Source organism: Phaethon aethereus (genome assembly GCF_964289735.1).
Source record: "Phaethon aethereus genome assembly, chromosome: 1".
NCBI classification, from domain to species: Eukaryota; Metazoa; Chordata; class Aves; order Phaethontiformes; family Phaethontidae; genus Phaethon; species Phaethon aethereus.
This window is the reverse complement of record NC_138575.1, coordinates 140,709,004-140,728,887: the sequence shown is the minus strand read 5'-3', so window position 1 is coordinate 140,728,887 and position 19,884 is coordinate 140,709,004.

The window sequence follows — 19,884 nt, the reverse complement described above, 5'->3', positions numbered from 1 at the left end:
ACATATCTAACAATATGTGTTTGTTAGTACTTATCCAATTTCATCACAGTAGAGAAAGATGGAAAACATAAAAAGACACTTCAAAACATTAAGCTTGCTCTTAATACACTGCACGGGCATATGACACATATATATGAAATTGAACTTGCTACTTCTTTCTTCAGCAGTGGGCCCTGGTAATTTCAAAATGTCCTGTCAATCCTCCACCATGCAGAACACACTTTACATTCTCCTCATCTCACTTTGCTTCTCCTTCTCCTTCTCCTTCTCCTTCTCCTTCTCCTTCTCCTTCTCCTTCTCCTTCTCCTTCTCCCTTTCTAATTTTTTTCTTCCCTTTCCTTCTCCCTCTCAGCCTCTGCCTCTGTCTTCTGTCCCTCTCCCTTTTCTTCTCCCTCTTCTCTCCTTCTCCCTCTACCTTTACCTCCACAGACAAACAGATTTTGGAAAGGCAAGATAAAAAATAAAACAAAGGAGAAATTTATCACATAGAAATAATTTTTCACACTAATTAAGCTTCCACTTTTTCTGTATAGACACCTGCAATGACCCCTAAAATTAAAGAATCTCGGAGAAGAAACCCCTTTTAACATTAAGGGACAAGCACAATCATGAAGCAGGAACTATGTTTGAGAGTCATGTTTGATGTTCAGAAGTCACTAAATCCACTGGAGTTTGCTATGCCTCCAAACTATTTTTTTTACATGAAAATCATAGCACCTGGGTGACACTTCAACATACTTCCCGTCCTATAATACTGAGGCTCATACTATTTGACTAGAAAACGGGAGTCTCATCTTCAGACCAGCTGGAGTCATTATCAATCTGCTGATGAGGATTTTTGGGCGTACACTTAAAGCAAACAATTATGAACAGTATCTGCAACTTGACTTTAAAATGTATAAACCACACAGGAAGATAGTTGGGCCACTTACTTGCAATTTATCATTAAAAGACCCTTCCATACAACAACAACAACAACAAAAGTTAAATGAGCTTTGTTGCACGTCAGCAAGTGTGCACTAATGGAGACAGATGCTGTTCTGACCTCTAATCATTAGGATCTGACAGCTGGTTTAGATACCATCTGCCACCCTTTAGGGATGTCACCTGAGAGTGGTGTTACTGAAGCATCATGATGGCCAATTTCTGCCATTTATGCAATACTTACGGTTCAGCAAATGGAAGCAGAACCTGAATGAAAAAACATTCTGCTACTACACCTGCTGCAGAAAATCTGGTTCCTAACCTGACTGGTTATATAAAGCAAAAAGTTCCTAAAATATTTCTCATGTGAGAAGAATATTTAATTCACGTTTCAAAGACAAAAATGAAACTCTGTGACAAAGTACAGTACTATGGACCAACAATTATTAACTGAAGGCTTTTAAGAACTTCCTGTTACTCCTGATATAAGTAACTTTCTAAAAGTTACTTCTTCTTTAACTTCAGTGCTCTATCTTGCAGCATGAATATCTATTTTTTTACTGTTTCTTCATTATTATACTAAGTAATTGGACATTTCTTAAATAAAGTCCCTGAAGCACTCAGGAATGTTCTTCTGGGAGCTTAAACATTACAATTTAACTGTAATGTTAACGGTTTTAAACTTTCCAGCCTTATACTTGCTAATTTAACAGTCTCCTCCCTTCCCACAAAAAAAGAAACTGAGAAACTGCCACTTTTACATAGATAAGAGACTTAATGACAGTGTCAGGTCTGTTAGAGCGCAGCCTTTTGGGAAAAGCCAGACTTAGCCTGTTTTCCCCTGATTATTTGCACAACTTAGTTCCAGTAGAGGCTATCCATGATCATCAGATGCCATCATAGCACTAAATAGACTCCTCCAACTTTACAAAAGCTAAATGAGACTCAAAAGTTTAAAAGGTTTAGTAAAGTTTATGTACCAATTTGTTCTTTAGTTACTTGTTTATGATGAAACGTCCCTATATATGTTCCAGAGATAATTATCCACATTTCTACAATATAAACATGATTAAAGGAACAAGGATAAAATTAGGTGTTTTAATAAGTGTAGTTCAATATATGTGGTAAATAAAATCAGATTAAGCAATGCAGTGTGCTTATCATAACCTAAATATGGTATAGGTAACAGAATTGGATATAGTTTAATAACAACATAATGCATTATGCCTAAAAACATAAATTGAAATTACATGGCTCTAATATTATGTTTGTTTATATTTTCAAAAATCAGTATAATTAAAAAGTTAATGATGTAAGAGACCAGAATAAGAGAACTATGTGTAATTACATTATTCTTCTCACACTCAGCTGCTCGCACATCATTACACAATGACCCTATACAAAGTACAAAATGGAATTGAAACAGGGGAAAAAGACGAGTGGAACAGAAATGAAAGGCTGTCTACATTGATCTTTCCCAACCTCCTCAATCATCCTTCATATGATTACTTTATTTGCCATCGAATTGGTCAGCCGTCTTCCATTATTAAATGCTGTTGAAGAGAATTTCAATAATGCCCAAACTTCTTTTTCAAAAGCAGGATTTGCAAACATCAGAAGAATCTGTGCTTTAGCTTCTGAAGCATAAAGAGAAAGGCTGATGTTGTCAGTGATTTTCTACTAGTGGAAAATGTGTGTGTGCTCATCACAGATGAAAAAGAGAGATCCCACAACAGACATGTAAAACCAAAACTTTTTCCTTTCAGGTTCACCCCTTTAAGACTGGAGTGTGGCTGGCCTCAAAGGCTTAAAAGCTCTATCAAATCTGACTGTGAAACTGTTTGCCTCCTCTACAACAAACCAATATCACATAAGAGAGGATTGGACCTTCAAATTTCTGGTGGTTGGAAACATTAAAGAATGGAAAGAAATGGGATGGTTTCCTTTTCGTTTAGTTCCATTGCCATCAGCATACGTTAAGTGGAGTAGACACCTGCAGGCATTCCAAAGATGGCCTTACTTCAAACAACAAATACGCTCAGAACGGTTAATAACGCAGTGAGTTTTATGGAGATGGAAAATGCTTTTGTTTTGCCTTGCTTTATGTATTTTATATTTTTTTAAATGAAAAGCATTTCTTGGTTCATGTGGTTCCAAACTTAGCTTCAGCTAGCCAGAAGAAGGAGTTGTGTATGGACAGGTCTTCAGTAAAGCACTTTCAGACTGAAACGTAGAGCCCCGCTCCCTCTCTTCCACTGAAGACCTTCCAGCATCTGCCTGTTACAACACATGGCTTGCAGCACCTTCCCTTTCGCCAGCTGTGTTACTGAATGAAAGTTGTGGCGGGTGCTTCTGCTGGACTCAGTCACACCAGTCTACGTTGCCCTCAGGTTGCAGGAGGCCCTCCAGGGGATTCACTTACACAGAAAGAGACTTAGTTTGGAAAGACCACGTAGTGTTAGAAATGGAACAGTCAAGCCAAGACTCTTGGCTTTCAACAATCATTCAGGACCCAAGCGAGCTCAGTAGGGTTTTTCTAAGCTCTCTCTTTGACTCATTTTCTTAATCCTTGCCTTTATTCCACTTTAGGTAACTACATGATATTTGTGGTATTGAGTCTTATCGCATATTAAGCATTTACTCAGATTGAAAACTGTTTACGTAGGAAATTTCCAGAGATTGAAAAGGAGTTGGGAGGAAGGAAGTAAAACTGTTGCCATAACCAAAACAGATAAAATTATTTTTAAAAAGGCAACATTTTACAAAAATGCAATGTCTGATAGCTCCTCGGATATTTTGTGTTTGCAGAAGGAATGGTTTAAATGTTATATTAGAGGAAAAGACTTCATGAGCCAATAAAAATGTTTCCCTATGGATCTCATGGTATCACTTTTAATGGTACTGCTCTTTGGATTATGCTTGTATTGCATGTATTATATGTATGTATTTCTTTTTTTAATATCTGTTTTAAAATTAAAGGGAAAAAAACTCCACTAGACTAGCAGTAGAAAGTATTAGTTTTCCTTTGTTTTATTCTAGCCTTTTAAAAAAACCCAAGAAAGCAAAGTAAAAAGAGGAAGTTTTATCTTTCCAGTCATTATTGGTGGTTTAACACACCCAGCATTTTCACTGTTTCAGTTTGACAGTGTAACATCTAAAACATTTGCTGATTAATGTAAGAACCAACTATTTTGCAGTTTAATCTCATATGTGTATAAGAATCTGAATTACCGCTCTTGCTGGCCCATCTGTTTCTCTGATTGCTGCTGGCTTCTCCACAGGGATAGAAAAAGGTAATTTAGTTGCTTCATTATCAACACCTGTGATTTTCACTGGCTGAGAACAAATATGCTGGGTTCGTGAAAAAGCCATATTAGCTTTCAGGTCCTTACACTTACAAGGTCATTTAATGCTGGATGAAAGCGGAAGGTTGTGACCACTGGAAACCATAGATAAATGTACTAAAAGACAAATGCTGGCTGTGATAAGTTTCTGTATCTCACCCTGCCTATATAATCCAATTCTGGCCTATGTTTTTCTCCATCATTCAAGGTGGGTTTTTTTGGGGGGGTGTAATTTTATTTTATTTTTAATTATGGATTTGTTGCAAGAGAATTAGCAAAAAAATACTGCCATGAGCTCCACATTACAGATATTTGGACAGCATCACAGTGCCCTGAGCACACTCATTAAAGCAATTTTTAAAAAACTCATTTCACATTTTTTAGTAGTAGAATCTGGAGCTTCAAATTCTCAAACATTAGCCATTTTTCTTCTTCATTTTCTTATAATAAACAAAGTATATTTTTTTCATCAGATCAACAGACCTGAAAGGAGAAAAATCATTGATGAACTACAAGGAGCCTCAGGCAAAAAAGAAATGTGGATATTTATTCAAATGTTAGAATTACATTTTTGGGTCTCCATCAAAAAGGACATTTCTGACAGTCTAGATTACCGGTTTACAGATAAATCACAACACAGAGTCAAAAATTTTAACTTCAAAATTAATTTTTCATTATTGATTACAAAATTATTGTTGGAAATTGGAGCCTTCAATCTCATACAGTAAACCAATCCTCATCAGGTAATTTCATTTGTGCAGCTGTGAAGAACATGAAAGCATCTTACAGGAAACATTCCATCTGGGAGCTGTAGGTTGTCCACCAATCTAATGATATGTAAATAAGTTAGGTTTTTTACATTTATCTTTAGGATGCTCTTTTCTTCTGTCTCTTACTCCCTTTAACATCTCCTTCCTCTATCTCCCCTCTTTGAGTTTTCTATTTCCATGCATGAAATATAGTTTCTGTAGAGAAAAAAGTCCATGGCTTGATATGTAAGGGGCAGAATGTCTAAATCTTGTGATAATGTGAGTGGGATTTGAAGGGCATTAACACAATGCTTTCTAAGTCAGAGCAATTGTCTTGGTTCCATTCTAGACCATCAACACTGACGTAAGTGCTAGAGAAACTACCTATACTTCAAGGAACAGAGTTGTATTTCAGGCTTATATCCTACACTTCAAGTTGTTTTTGACGTTAACTGCAAAAAAAACCCCAAATTAAGATTTTCATTCATTGCTAGGTAATGAAATTAATACTTTCTTAAAAGGGGAAAATTATCAGATACTGTCAAAGGAATTGCTCCAAAGAGAGTGAATATGTCTCAGGTTGAAACTCACGTACAGTGTAGAAAGACGTCATCGTTTTTTTACTCTTCCTGCCAGTAGATGAAGAACGCTTACATTAGGCTTGGTAAGTGTGTCTCTCACTTTTGAAATGAGAAAGCACAAAGACCTGTTGACTTGGCAGTGAACAGAGCTACTCTTGAAAAGGTTTCATCTTTTCTGTTGGAGGTTTCAAAGGCTAGTTCTAATAAAAAATCCTTTTGTATCTCATGTAAGGATTGTCTTATACCTGGCTTAGTCTTTTCTCCGGCCAGCAAGACTGTGAAGTGTAGGAGCATCTACTCCAGAGTTTTCACTGTGGTGGTAGCATTCAGGAGACTGAGAGACTCTTACAATGGCTATTGCACTCTTAACCAATGAAAAGGTAACAGATGGGCAGCTGACACTCAGTTCAGATAAATCCATAGTATAATTGGTAGCGTAGATAAAACATAATGCAAGGTGAAGATGTCTCAGGGAGTGTGTAGCTGCCAGTTTTTTTACAGTCAAGCAGTGAGATTTCCAACCCACTGTAACATCAGTTTACATCACAGTTATATCACCATTGTGCAAACAAGAAGGTATTTTTCTTTCTCTTCTTTTTCTGCTTTTTTTTCTGTGTGATAATGTCCTATCACCTGAGTACAATAGCTCCTATCTAAAGAGATATTCTCATTGGTTTACTGGGACTCTTGTGTTTACAGTTTTGAGACTATCTTACTGCAGGGCACCCTAAATGCAGTTACACCTCAAGCCAACTTGGAAAGCAAAGCCAATATAAGAATCTGTGGCTTCTTTATTGAATTGATTTCTCAGCGAAAATATATAACATGACAACTTTCTGCTTTGCACTAGCTGCCTTCAGAACTCTGCGTGGATTTTAAAGGTTTGATATTGATCTGTAAAGACCAAAATAGTTTGGCTTCTGCCTATTTGTTAAACTGCTTCCCTCCTTTGGTACAGCAGCAGACAGTGAAAATCACTGCAGTAAAATTTCCTCAATTTAACAGGGTAAATAATACTTCCAGGTCAGAGGGCCACTTTCAAAGTGGTCTCCATCTTCTATGCAGAAAAAAATGAAGGGAATGAGAATGGAGAAAGAAAAACAAAGGAAGGGTGTTTTAACTCCATAACAGCTTGATTTGTACTGCACTCTGGTGCTTCGTGAAATGCAAAATTTCACCTTGATAAGCTGAGGAAGGACTGCAGCTTTCCATGTCTTATACAAGTGCTGTGCAATATCAGGAAAAAATATGTTCAGTACAGCATTTTTGAGGCAGTTCAGAGCTAACCCTCTATGTGTGAAGGACTGGGGTGGACCTATACATGACATCTCAGAGGATCATATATAATTAGTGAAACTATGGAATTATCACTTTTGGGTATCTCCAGGACCAGAATGTTGAACTGCTATGTTGGTTTTGGCAGAAATATTTTGATTCATGCCACCTGCTAGAATGTAGTGTCACTAGCCTGCTTGGGTTGTTTGTTCAGGGTTTAACTACTATTTTGGATCCCTCTGCACTGGATTCAAAAGAACCCCCAAGAAGAGTAAGTAATCTCAATATACTGTAGACTCCTACCAGCTGGTCGGCTGAAATGTCTCATAGACTCCACTACATACACTGACTGCATCTCTATTTACTATGGTGGCAGCTCAAACACTCCTTACACATGTGGATAGCTAATAGCTAAATGCAGGTGTTTTAGTCCCAAGCTTATTCGACACCTACTCAGAGAATATGGAAGAAGCCTCCAGAATGTAGAAGCATGCTTCATCAGAGGAAAAATGAGCTCTGTGTGTAGATCTGTCCACAGAGAGCAGTGAACTGCTAGCAGGGTCCAGATTCCTCTGTGTGGAAAGTCTCATATTCCTGATCTCCAACTATTCTGATTAAACCAGAAGCCAAGATGCCACCCAGTAGCGTTCATTAACAGGCAGTTTTCTTAATTGTATAACATTTACTTTTTAAATCAAATCAAGCTGTTTTCCTCCACTGATCTTTGTTTAAACAGTAATTAGTTTTTTATTTATTAGTAAGACACAACAATCCTGGGGTCGGAAATCAACTGTCTTCATAAAAAAAATTTGCTCTAACTCCAGTTTGCAAGCTGCAGATCCACTACTGATGTGCACTGTTGGCATCTCTGTCCATACCTGTGTATTGAACGGAACACTGCATAACCTTGGTCTCCAGATTTCAAATTATTAATGGCACTGTTAATTCATAGTGTTTAGTAAAGAGATGTATACACATGGTAAATGTTCTGGTATTGACTGAATTTACTCTCTTGGCTATAGAAATTAGGAACTGGTAAATGATTAAACTAAGCTTGTAAATTTGGCCAAATGAGACTACATGCTCTTTCCATACTTCATCTGTGATTTCACCCAGTTTTTCTCCTAGTTGTGAATGTAGGGTACCAATAAATTATTCGCTTTTCCCTTATGAATTTCATATTTTCTCCTATTTTTTTCTAGTTATCTTTTGTATGTGGATATCTTATATCTGGTTATTAGAAAGGACACTGCAGTGCCTTTAACTTTCTACTAGGCTAGACAACGCATTGTTATGGAGACACCGAGCGGGAGTTTACATACTTTGCATACTTTGGGGAACCTGCAGATTTTCTCTGAAATTTTCAGGAACAGTCACTGGTCATAAAGCAGCTTTGGAGGTCAGATAGATAGGTTCTCTCAGTCCGTGCTATTGTGGCAAACCTCTCACACCTTGTACACCTGATAGAAAACACAGAGAAATCCTGAGGCCATATGCACTGGTCAGCAACAAATCATGTCCTCCATCACTGGCCAGTGCAGGATGCACTACACCTGTGTCATTCTTGACATATGCTTGTCTCATCCTTCTCAAAGGTCTCCAGCCTTCCCAGAGAAGCTATTCCAGAGGTCTGCAGTTCTTTACCATTAGGAAGATGTTACAGTGTTTGTCTGCTTTGTCTGACTCCAAATTCACGATGAATAAACCTAAACAACAAACCGAATGCAAGTTATGCTACTTGCTTAGGATATGTTAAGGAGATGCCTACTTTAAGCTGTTCTATATTGTAAAGTAGCTATTGCGGGGTAGTTGTCAAACTATAAGGCACTGTTTTATTTCACACAGCCACATTCACCTCCAGTTTTACAGACCTCATAAAATGCTTGATTGCTCCTCACAGACAAATACCTCCAAATACAGATTGATGAAAACATATTACTGTCTGAGATTGTTTGGTTCTTCCCTCATGTCTTGTTATCCTTCTTCATTGCTTCAGTTGGAAACTGGCACAAAATTTACTTCCCCATCTCTTGGTGATACCGTTATACCTTTTCAAAACAAATTGTGTATTTGTTTTTAATTTAGACATTACTTAACTATACCACTCCTCCAGGTTCCAACCACAGAGCAGTGAGGCAGCCATTCAGTTACACTCTTAACTCTCACCACTCACATAAGTCTTAGCATAGTGGAAAATATTGCTGCTAATGGAGGAGCTACAGCCTATTCATTAAATCCATCCATCTTTTTCTCCAGTCCTGTGGAATGACAATAATCAGCTGGAATCAAGGCCTTTTTAATATGTATTGTCATTATTATAGTCCTATATCTAATCTGTATTTCAGCAGAAAATTAAAAAGGTACTTTTCAGGTAATCAGACTCAAGTTTCCAAATTCCCTGAAATTATAGTTGAAGCTGGTAATGAGAAACCACACAGAACTGATAGAAAATCTAAATGTGATTGTACTTGTGTTTTGGTATCTCTCTAATATTTTCATAGAGATGATTCTTATTTTCATCACCATGAGTTGGTCCTGAAATAGATCTACACATTTATCCTTAGGTATCCTTAGGTATCTCAAATTTATGCACTTCTTTCTAAGATTTAGAATGTCATTCTCCAGTTCTTAACTTGTCTTAAATTTCAAACTTTAAAATTCTTCTCTGTCAGCCATTTCATGCACAGGATGAACATAAAATATTTAAAGATTAATATCTCTTCAGTGCTAGAGAGTTAAAGCACTTTTTATGCAATGGCGTTTTAATAGTTCCTATTGTATGCCATAAAAAAAACATTTTCAGATTTAATCTTATTTAAACTCTTCATTATGTCAAATCTTTCATCATGTTTTCTTGTCCACAAGTTTCATTCGCATAGCTAAGTACAAAAGCAATCTGATTTCTCTTCATGAAAGCACTTATGCCACATGCACATCACTCCTATGAAAACATAGTTTTCATAGAAGAAAAATAGTTTCTTCTCAAACATCCATATCATTAAGTATGAACATAAATCTTTTGGTTAGCTGAAACTCAAAACCTGGCAGGATTTCAGCTCATTAGCAATTTTCTCTAGTATTTTAGGAATATAATATATATTTTTTGCCTTGTAGAACAGTAACACATAAACTTCAAGGAAATTAAAATAGCAATTTTTAATGGCTTAGTCACAATTGTAGGCAAGCATTTCTGTTTGCAGAATACTCAGCCAATAAACCAATGCTTATTTACAGTTTGAAATTCTACTTAGTAGTACAGTTCAGCACTACTGTAACTACATATTATTAAAAACAGGTTAAACTTTAGCTGGCCCAAATTCATTGGATCAAGATACTGAGATAAACACTGAGTTAGAGTATAGAATAACTTTACTGCTATCTGAATAATTAAATTAGTTTTCAGGAACAAAAGCCAAAACACCCGGTTTGTTCTGATACCAAGTAGCTGCTTAAATGCACGTGTGAATCCCAGACTAGCTGCATTAAATTGCTTATGCTTGTCTTTGATCGGTTTTCTCTGAATGTTATTTCTTATTGAGGTCAGTATCTTAAAGGGTTTTTATCACTGTTGTTCAAAATGTTATAGATAAAAATAGTGTTATCTGAGGAGTTACTATCTAGGAATAGGAAATTTGAAGAGTTTTGCACTTTTTTGTTTCTCTTCAACCTGATTAGTATCAGATATGATCAATAAGTATCATATCCAATTAGATACCCTTATATTCAGCTGTTGGTAAAAATAACGAAATACATCTATTTCTCTGCTGATACCAAAGCGAGGTAACACACGTGTGGGTTTTTTTCTGAGATGTGCATTTGAATGAATGTGAATTAAGAGAATGGAATTCTTTAAGACATAAATGCAAATAATTAAATTTATTAAAGTATACACTCAGTGATTTAAGATCAGTTTGACAAACAACTCTAAAAGTTATCACTGAGGAGATGTCATTAAATAGCGTCTACTGGAAAGCTGGAGGGTTTGGTTGTAGCCTTAATGCTATTTAAGGAACGTGCGATATACCTGTAGCCCTTTAGAAAGCAGTGACTCTCAAAAGATATATAACATTTCAAGTAGAAAATCAGCTGACAGTGACCTCCCAGTAGGAGTCTGTGGAGGAATATTCTTGTATCTGTAAACAAGACAGAGGGACAGAAGAGTAGGAATTTGATTTTAACCCTGAATAAAGGGGTCTTTAGAAGTCTAGCTTTAAAGTATACCAGTCACAAGAAACAGAATCAGATACCTTATTCCAGGATGGAGATGTCTTACAGCAGGAGACTTGCATGAATTTTGTGTTTCTTTGAAAAAGAACATCAGGAATTATCCTATATAATTTGTAAGTACTATCTTTAAAAAAAAAAACAAAGGAAGGTACTAAAGGGCTCTAGCAGAGATGTCAAGGCTGTTTCAGTGATGAGGAGCTGCAGACAGAGCTCAGAATACAAATGAAGACATAGCCTTTCACAGTGACAGTGATTAGTCATCGCAACAGCTAAACGTTCAGTTGGTTCACTCTCTCTCTCTCAAAGTCTTCAGACCAAAACTGGATATTTCCATGGAAGTTATCTCTTAGTCAAACCCAGACATTCAAATCTGTAGGCAGCGTACCTGGATGACAGCAAGTTTTAATTAAGCCCAAAGGTAACTTTGCTGGATGAAATTTAATAGTCTCTAAAAGGGGCTACAAGGACATTAAGTAATCTAACGGGTTCCTGTACATTCAGAAGGTATGTATTAGGAGGGTAACTACATTGCCCTCTTTGCCATATTATAGTTTTTGAAAGATTATTTGTCAAACATTGGAAGAGGCTGCCCAGGGAGGTGGTGGAGTCACCATCACTGGAAGTGTTCAAAAAACATGTGGACAGGGCACTTCAGGACATGGATTAGTGGGCATGGTGGTGTTGCATTGATGGTTGGACTTGATGATCTTAAAGGTCTTTTCCAACCTTAAGGATTCTGTGCTTCTGTGATTCTATGATGTTTATGTATGCTGGACTGCAAAATGACAATTAGACATTCAGTATCATTTCAGCAGAGGAATAATATTTCTTCTGAACTATTCCTATGGTGTATTTTATTTGTCTAGTTGGACCAATACTAGATAAAATAAAGTCATCTTCACCATGTGGTATTCAAGGTGCAAACAGGTCTTTGAGGAAGAGCACCGGATTTGGGTGTCTATGGCAAAATTTGCTGTATTACATTGTAATCACAGATCTCAACCTTGGGTTTTTTTAGGGTTTTTTTTTTTTTTTTTTCATCTGGACAGCTTTGAGTAAATTTGCCATATGAAACTGATCTTCTTCCTAGTCATCTGAAGAAAATTCTCAGAATGGAAAATAGTCCCGGTGGAGTTCAATTTGAAACTATGATATTAGAGGCTAATATGTTGCAATGTCCAGGATGTGTGATGGTGGAAAGGGAAATAGTTACAGTGAAAGAAACCACAAGAACCTCCCCTTAGAAACAAGGTTAAAAACATGTTTTTAGGAGAGCTTTAATTTACTTTTCAACTACTCGCTGAAAGCTGGTATCAGTAGTCTTGGCTGAGGTTTTAAAACCTCTGCATTAGCAATCCCAAGAAAATTATGTGGCTTGGTATATTAATTACGACATCTTTCTTTGCTCACTTTGCAGGTAAGTAGAGTTTTGTTTGGGTTTTTGTTGTTGTTGTTGTTTTCTTTAATCCCAGAATTCTCCAACCCCCAACTGATCAAGGAAGGCAGTGCTAAATTTTAATCAAGGATGAAAGTGTCAGTTCCTTGGTTTTACTTTGTAAAGTCTTCAAACTGCTGTTTTATGGAGGAAAGCAAAAATGAGAAAAAAGTATAGAAGTACTTAAAAGAGTAGATAGAAATCAAAATTACACCTGACTGAGACAAAATTAAAATTACATCTGACTGGAAAATAAGAAAAATATGGCTTAATTTTTGCATGCTAGGAATCCATACTGATATTTTTATATATAGATCAACTGAACAACATTTTAAGTTTATTTCAGGATTTGTATAAAACTGGGCCTTGGAGTACTTTTAAATGTGTATGTATTCATTTACACCAACAAACTTAACAGAAAAAAGAACATAAAAGTTATTTGGGACTTATTTTTTTATAGTCTGATGAAAATGCAAAAGATATTTCAGATATGAGACATCTCTTTCTCTTCACAAAGTTAACTACCCCTCCTTCATTGACTGAGGTGAGACTGGTTTTCTGTGAGCAGTGAAATATTGCTATCAATGTGATGTACTGATGTTTTAAGAAATTTATTTTCACCCAAATGAAAGGTGTGTCCCAGAAACTCCTCTGGATTATTTCAGTTTTAAAATGTGTTTCACGTTAGCTTACAGGAATCTCTTTCAAGTACGGCCCAGTCATTTTTGAACATACATTTCTTAGTATATATGTTCAAATGACAAACAGTCTAAAAAGAATGACTATATAAAAATAGGAGTAACCAGCTCTTTTAAAACATGTTATTGATTTGTTCTTATATTTTTAAAAGCATGTTTTGTCTGCTCTTAGTAATGACTTTTTTTATGCTCCGTATAAAAATGCAGATTTAAAACTTAGAAGACAAACTCTGTTTCATTTGAAAGCAATTCCATAAATACAAGAACATTGGTGATAGAAATCTAGTTTTATGTCCTCAGGTGGAAAAGAAAAGATTCATTTCACAGAATTTGTAATGTCTTTATCTGAACTCATTACTCTGTGTGAGAGTGCTTTTATAGTTAACACCCCCCCAACATTTTATCTGCTTAAAACTTTATAGTGGGATTAAATTAATCTTGCCTTTAAGTTACTATTTCTGTTTATTGACTACAAAGGAAGAGTACGGTTAAGCGTAGATGTTTAAATGTGAATATTTAAAGTGTAAATAACTGAGTTTAAAGTAGAAAAATTTCACATGATTTATTAGTTAAAATTTCAAAACTCAAATGCAGACAAAGTTTAGTTACGTAAGGTGCTAAAAAGAGTGAGATATGACCTGAAATGAGTGTCCAGTAGGGGATCGTTCTGTTATTCAGAAGAAATTGTAGGAGTTCATCATTACAGTGCCTGGATTTTAAACTATCCACCAGTTGAGGATTGCCTAAATCAAGGGCACTTCAGTGACCTCCAGGATTTGACTCATGCCATGATGCCTGTGGTGAGGGAGGAAATGCAGATGTTGCAGCCTGCCAACTTGTAGACTGGCTAGCGATTGCCTCTGGAAGAGGAAATGTCTAAATGCATTATCAGTTTAGCCTGCTGGATCCTTTGCAAGTAATATCAGATTTGTTTCTCGAGGTGTATTGTCTTGTTCACGGCGCTTTTTTCTTTTTTTTTTTTTTTCTTTTAGCTGTTCAAAGCATAGTAATAGATTCACTTCAGGCATGCTCTCAGTCATTTTGCTCATTGTTGCCTGTACATATGCAACAATTTTCTCTCAAAATATCCATCATCTATGGATTCATCATCCTTCTGCATTAATTGTATACCGTTAGTTTATGTGCACATAGTATCCATACAAGGCTTTACTTGAAAAATAAAAAAAATACACAAAGACTCTGGAATGTAATGTCAGAAACTACCAAAGCTGAAAAATTATGGAAATTAAAGATTGTTTTGAGATTGCAAAGAAAACATTCTATGTGATGAATATGCATTCCAAACAGTGAGTCAAGCTTGATTAATCCTTGTATTTAGTTTAATACAAGCATAGATCTTTTTTTCTTAAAGGGTTAATTACCATTGTGTTTATTTCATTTTTAATTTTTACTTTGTTTAGCTGTAGTTGTGATTCCTTGCTTTCCAGTATTCCTGGCCATAACAAAGGGCATGAAAATATTTAAATAATGATGTTTTGAAATACTAGGGTAAAATTAATGCAGCATTAATGTTACTTTTAATGAAGGTAATAATGATCCTTAGTTTCCTTTGGTTTAATCCCATTTTAATATAATATAATCCTGGCTTTCTTTGGGATATTGACCTCTAGAACAACTGCAACTGCCATTTTTCCCCAGATCTTTTTCGAGTCCACAGCATGGAAACAGATTTTTCACATCTTTTCACTAGGTTGATAATGACATAACTAGCTTGTACTGTAAATTGTATCTGCACTATTGGCAATACGTATTTCCTGGTAAAACTCCTACATCAAAAATACTATATGTGCATATACAGCAATTGTGAAAAGAGCATTTCAGTTTTGTATGTTGATCAGAATAAAGGTATTTTCAGAGCTTTTTCAGTAAATTATTACTACAATGAGTTTTAGTGTCATCCTTCATTTTCATCCAAACTTTAATATACCCAATGACTACCAAGTCATTATTGATTGTGTAAATAATGTACCTGACAAACTTTTACACAGACAATAAAATTTGAGCCAGAAACCTTTGTACACGTAGGAAAAATAATATTTAGATGAAGTGCAGACACTTGTAGAACAACATTTTAGGTTTGTAAAAGTATCGGTATTTTTTCTAGAACTTTTTGCAAGTTGAAAATATTGTCTGAAATTTCCCAGAGCAAAGCTTTGTTATTAAGGCATCCCAAAACCTTAAGAATAATAGGAACTGTACACAAATTTAAATTGCTCTTTTTGCAACTCTTACTGTGTCACCTCCTGGGCTTGCAGTTCTTATACCTTACATGTAATTTGTCAAGTAAATGGTCTTTAGGCAAACTTAATGGCTGTCTTTCCAACCCTGTTTTGAACGCTGACTGTGCCATGGGTTTCTCAGAAGGCTGTTGTTTTGCCTCATTCACGTGCACCTTTCGCCACACGTGCCTATAGCTGCGGCTTTCTGTACGTCCAGATACTGGAGCTTACTTCTCTTTATTATTTATACCTTACAGCCAGCAGCAGGCCACAGCTTTCAGTGGTGCAATACCCTGAAGATGCCAGCGTTCTTCTTAACTCCACAGTGTGGATGCTGTGTGTGTTTGAGTACCCCAGCGAGGAGAACGAAGAGCCGGTTGTGTACTGGAGGAAAGGCCCCGACTGCTGCGGCCAGCGGAGCCTCCAGTCGAGCCCCGCCGCAGGCAGGCCTCAGGTACACATCACAAAGAACACCCTCAGGGGATTCTCCATCTTAAAACTGAGCAACGTTGACCAGGACGCCAGTAACTCCTACTTCTGTGACGTGACACTAACGCAGAAAATCCAGGTCAAACGTGGAAACGGCACCAAGCTGACCGTGCATGGTAAGGAGCCTTCGGGAGTGACAGAAAAGGAGTTGATGTGTGCAAGGGGAATTAAATTTTCCTTCAGTCTTACTGCCTTCTCTCCCAACCACTCGTCTCTGCCAGAGGAAGGGTGGGAAAAAGAGGTCTAGAGTTGTGTGAGTAGGGGAGGGAAGGCACACCTTTTCTTTGAACTATTTATACAGCTGGACAGACAGATTTCCCGGAGACGGAGACTTTTCTTTGGATCTAAACCAGTTCACTGTGCAGTAGAACATTGACTCTATGTTTTATAGAATTCTAAACATTTTATCTATTAAAATATATATAGCATCCATTAAAATTATAGAAATATTTATTTTAAATACTCGTTCTTAATCTTCTCCACAAACGTTTGCTGAGTCTTTACTTTACTCCATATAAAAAAACCCCAAAAAAACCCACAAAACCCCGATAATCTTTCTTTATCTTTTTTATCATTTTGTTCAATCTTTATAAGCTTATGGTGTCTCTTGAAATACGCAGTTTGTGCTTTATCTTCCAGTTACTGAAAAATGAACAGTAAATTCACACAGCAGTGTGAAAGTTTTTAGAAAGGGTGTACATGAAAGTAGGGATATGTGGGAATGGAATTTTCTTTCTGTTTGATTGTAAAATATTTTTCAACACCTTATAACTCTTCACCCATCCTCTAATTATTAATCCCATTTCCATAATCTTGCTGTGGATGTGACCTCAGTGATCAAGATACACTATTTCAGATGACCCAAGTTTTCTCCATGTGGATTTTCCAGACAAATCTGACTAGCAAACGATAAGTGCCACAAAGCATCTCTCTCATTCTAGATTTCACATTGCGTTTAGCAATTGCCCAGTGCAATTCTCCCGAGTCCCTAAAAAAACATAGTGGTCAATGGAATTCATAAACATATGTTTGGTTTAGTTTAAAAAAAAAAGAAGAAAAAGTTGTCTGAGACTTAGGAAGATAACTGTAATTTAGATTGGCTTTTTCATCATTACCTAAGTGTGTGCTACATAACACAGATGTTTTTGGATATCCCACTTCTAGTAAACTGAGAATTTTGTTTATTTTCCATCGTGTAAGTAGCTTACAAAAGGTTCAGAAATCTCATGTCTGAAGTAAAAAGCAGAGAACAGTCCTCTCATGAGAAACTTAACCTTTTAGCCTGAAAAAAACAGTGCAAAGAAAATATGATAAAAATAAAGACAACTGTGTTGCTTGGTCAGTCCTCACTAATCCTTCAAATGAAATCTTATCAGAAAAGCAACTTTTTTTTCTTTTTCAAATACTTAATTTTCTTTCTCTTTGTTTCAGATTTCAAATGCAAAGACTGTGTAAGATCTGATAAGACTTGGTGGAGTTGGTTCCTTCTTCTTGGATACACCATTTTTGTCACCACAGTTATCATAGCTTTCGGTGTAAGTAATAACTTCAGAAATAAATAGTACAAACCTAATGATCACAGAGTCACAGAACCATTAGGGTTGGAAAAGACCTTCAAGATCAAGTCCAACTGCCAACCCAACACCACCATGCCCTCTAAACCATGTCCCGAAATGGGAAGGCATGAAGATGGGTTGCATCTTCTGATGGAAAGAAATGATAAGCACATTAGCCTGAATATGCACCTGTGGCAAAGTAAAAAGTCACTCCATTTTCTGTTAACTAAAGTGTTAGAGCTATAACCCCCCGTCTGTGATTGTTTTGAAGGCATGGCCATGAAAAAAAAAGGAAGCTGTGACATGTAAAGAAATTATATCTGTTTTTTTTCTGAGCTTGCTGACAACTGGGAGGCTATTTTCTGTGTTGCTAGCTGATCCTGTTACTTTTACATGGAAACAAAAGAGAATGAGAAAAAAATTGCCTAAATAATTAGCAGTTTGAAACACATCCTGCTCCCTCCATGCTTCTGGGCTCCAGCTCCTAATTTCATGAGCTCCCCTGGATACACATCAATGTGTGCTCACCTTTTGTCTTACTCATGTTGTGACCAAGCAACCAGTCATGTCAGGTTTTTATGCCCACTCCCATGCACTAGTTGGTATGGGTCACTGCCTGACATTTACCTGGCCAGCAGTGCAGCACCCTGGCAACTTGAAAACTTGAAAATATTTTGCAAGAAAATAAGAAAACATTTTTTTGGATACAAAATTGTCTAAGCCCAGGATGAGTTCTTATGTTTCCCATGATACTTCAAAAATCATTCCCTCTTTCCTAGTCATGGCTCTGTTCCCCACTTCAGAGAGAACTTCATAATTATTTCAATCAATTATTTTTTATGGAACTAAGACCTAAAAAGCCAGCTATTAACAAATATCTCTACTTTGAGAGATAAATAGCCTTTATGTAAATGAAATAATTTGGAAGAAATTAAACCTGAGTTGAAGAAACCTGAGCTATGCCATAACTTGATGCAAAGGAGCATCACAATCTTTGAAGGCATGGATGGTACTACACTCATGCCTAACCCACAACAGTACAACGTGCTCTACTTATATTTACGAAGCCTGTACTTGCAAGTGTAGTTCAAATATTATAATTTATGCGAGACCTAAAAAATTCCTTGTGCTTCACCAACAATGTCCCTCCTCAAACCTACTAATGTAGAGTGCCTTAAAAGTTAAGAAACACAGGCTAAATTGTACCAAGAGGGAATAGGTACAAAACTTAAAGGCTTAGAGGAAGAAAACTTAGCTGTTGAGGAATCAAAAACACGGTTTTAAACCAGTAGCTATTTCAAGTCCAGAAAGACAGATCTTTCAGGGAGCCAAGTCCTGACTGAAAGGTAGGATTTCCTCACCTTGTCCTCACTTTCTCAGCCTGGGTTACTTAAAGGTGCTACTTAAAGGAGCTACTTCAGTGTTGCATTATGGCAACAGCTCCCTCTCTGCTGATACTGCCACGCAGCCAAGAATTTCATTATTACATAAGACTTAGCACCAGTGACATAAGTTACAAGATTTACAAAGACATTTACGGTATCCGATTGCCCTTCTAGGTCAAGTAAGGTTTGGGTTTTGTTTTGTTTAACAACCAGTTGTTAAGTACTGTTACCTCAAAGCCACATCAAAACCAGAAATGTTCACACAGTTCAGGCGGTAGGAGACAAGGCATCTGTATTTAGGGAGACAATAAACTCATGCCAGAGACAGATGTGGTAAACAGTCAAACCTTGCTAAGATACAATGGCAGAAGAAGCCTACCAGAAGCCATTTCACATCTGAATATACAAAGTGAGACAACCTAGTCTCTCCTAAAGTGAGTCACTGTGAGCACAATTAACAAGCAGTAGCAAACTCTACTTGGGCCTGGCTGGGACGGAGTTTAACTTTCTTCATAGCAGCCCGTATGGTGCTGTGTTTTGGATTTGTGGTTAGAGCAGTGTTGATAACACACCGATGTTTTGGCTGAACAGTGCTTGAATGGCCTCAAGGCTTTCTCATTTTCTCACTCTGCTGCCCCAGCAAGTAGGCTGGGGGTTGGCAAGAGACTGGGAGGGGACACGGCCAGGACAGCTGATCCCAACTGACCAAAGGGGTACCATATCATATAATGTCACGCTCGGCAATAAGAGCTGGAGTAGGGGAAGAAGAACAAAGGGTTTTTTTGCTCCCAAGGTGACCAATGCTCAGAGGCTAGCTGGGCATTAGTCCGCTGGATGGGAGGTGGTGAGTGATTTCCTCTGTATCACTTGTCTCTCTGTTGTTTTGTTGGGTTTCTTTTTTTTCCTCTCTCCGTCACCTGTTAAACTGCCCTTATCTTGACCCATGAGGTTTTTTGCTTTTGTTCTTCGTATCCTCTCCCC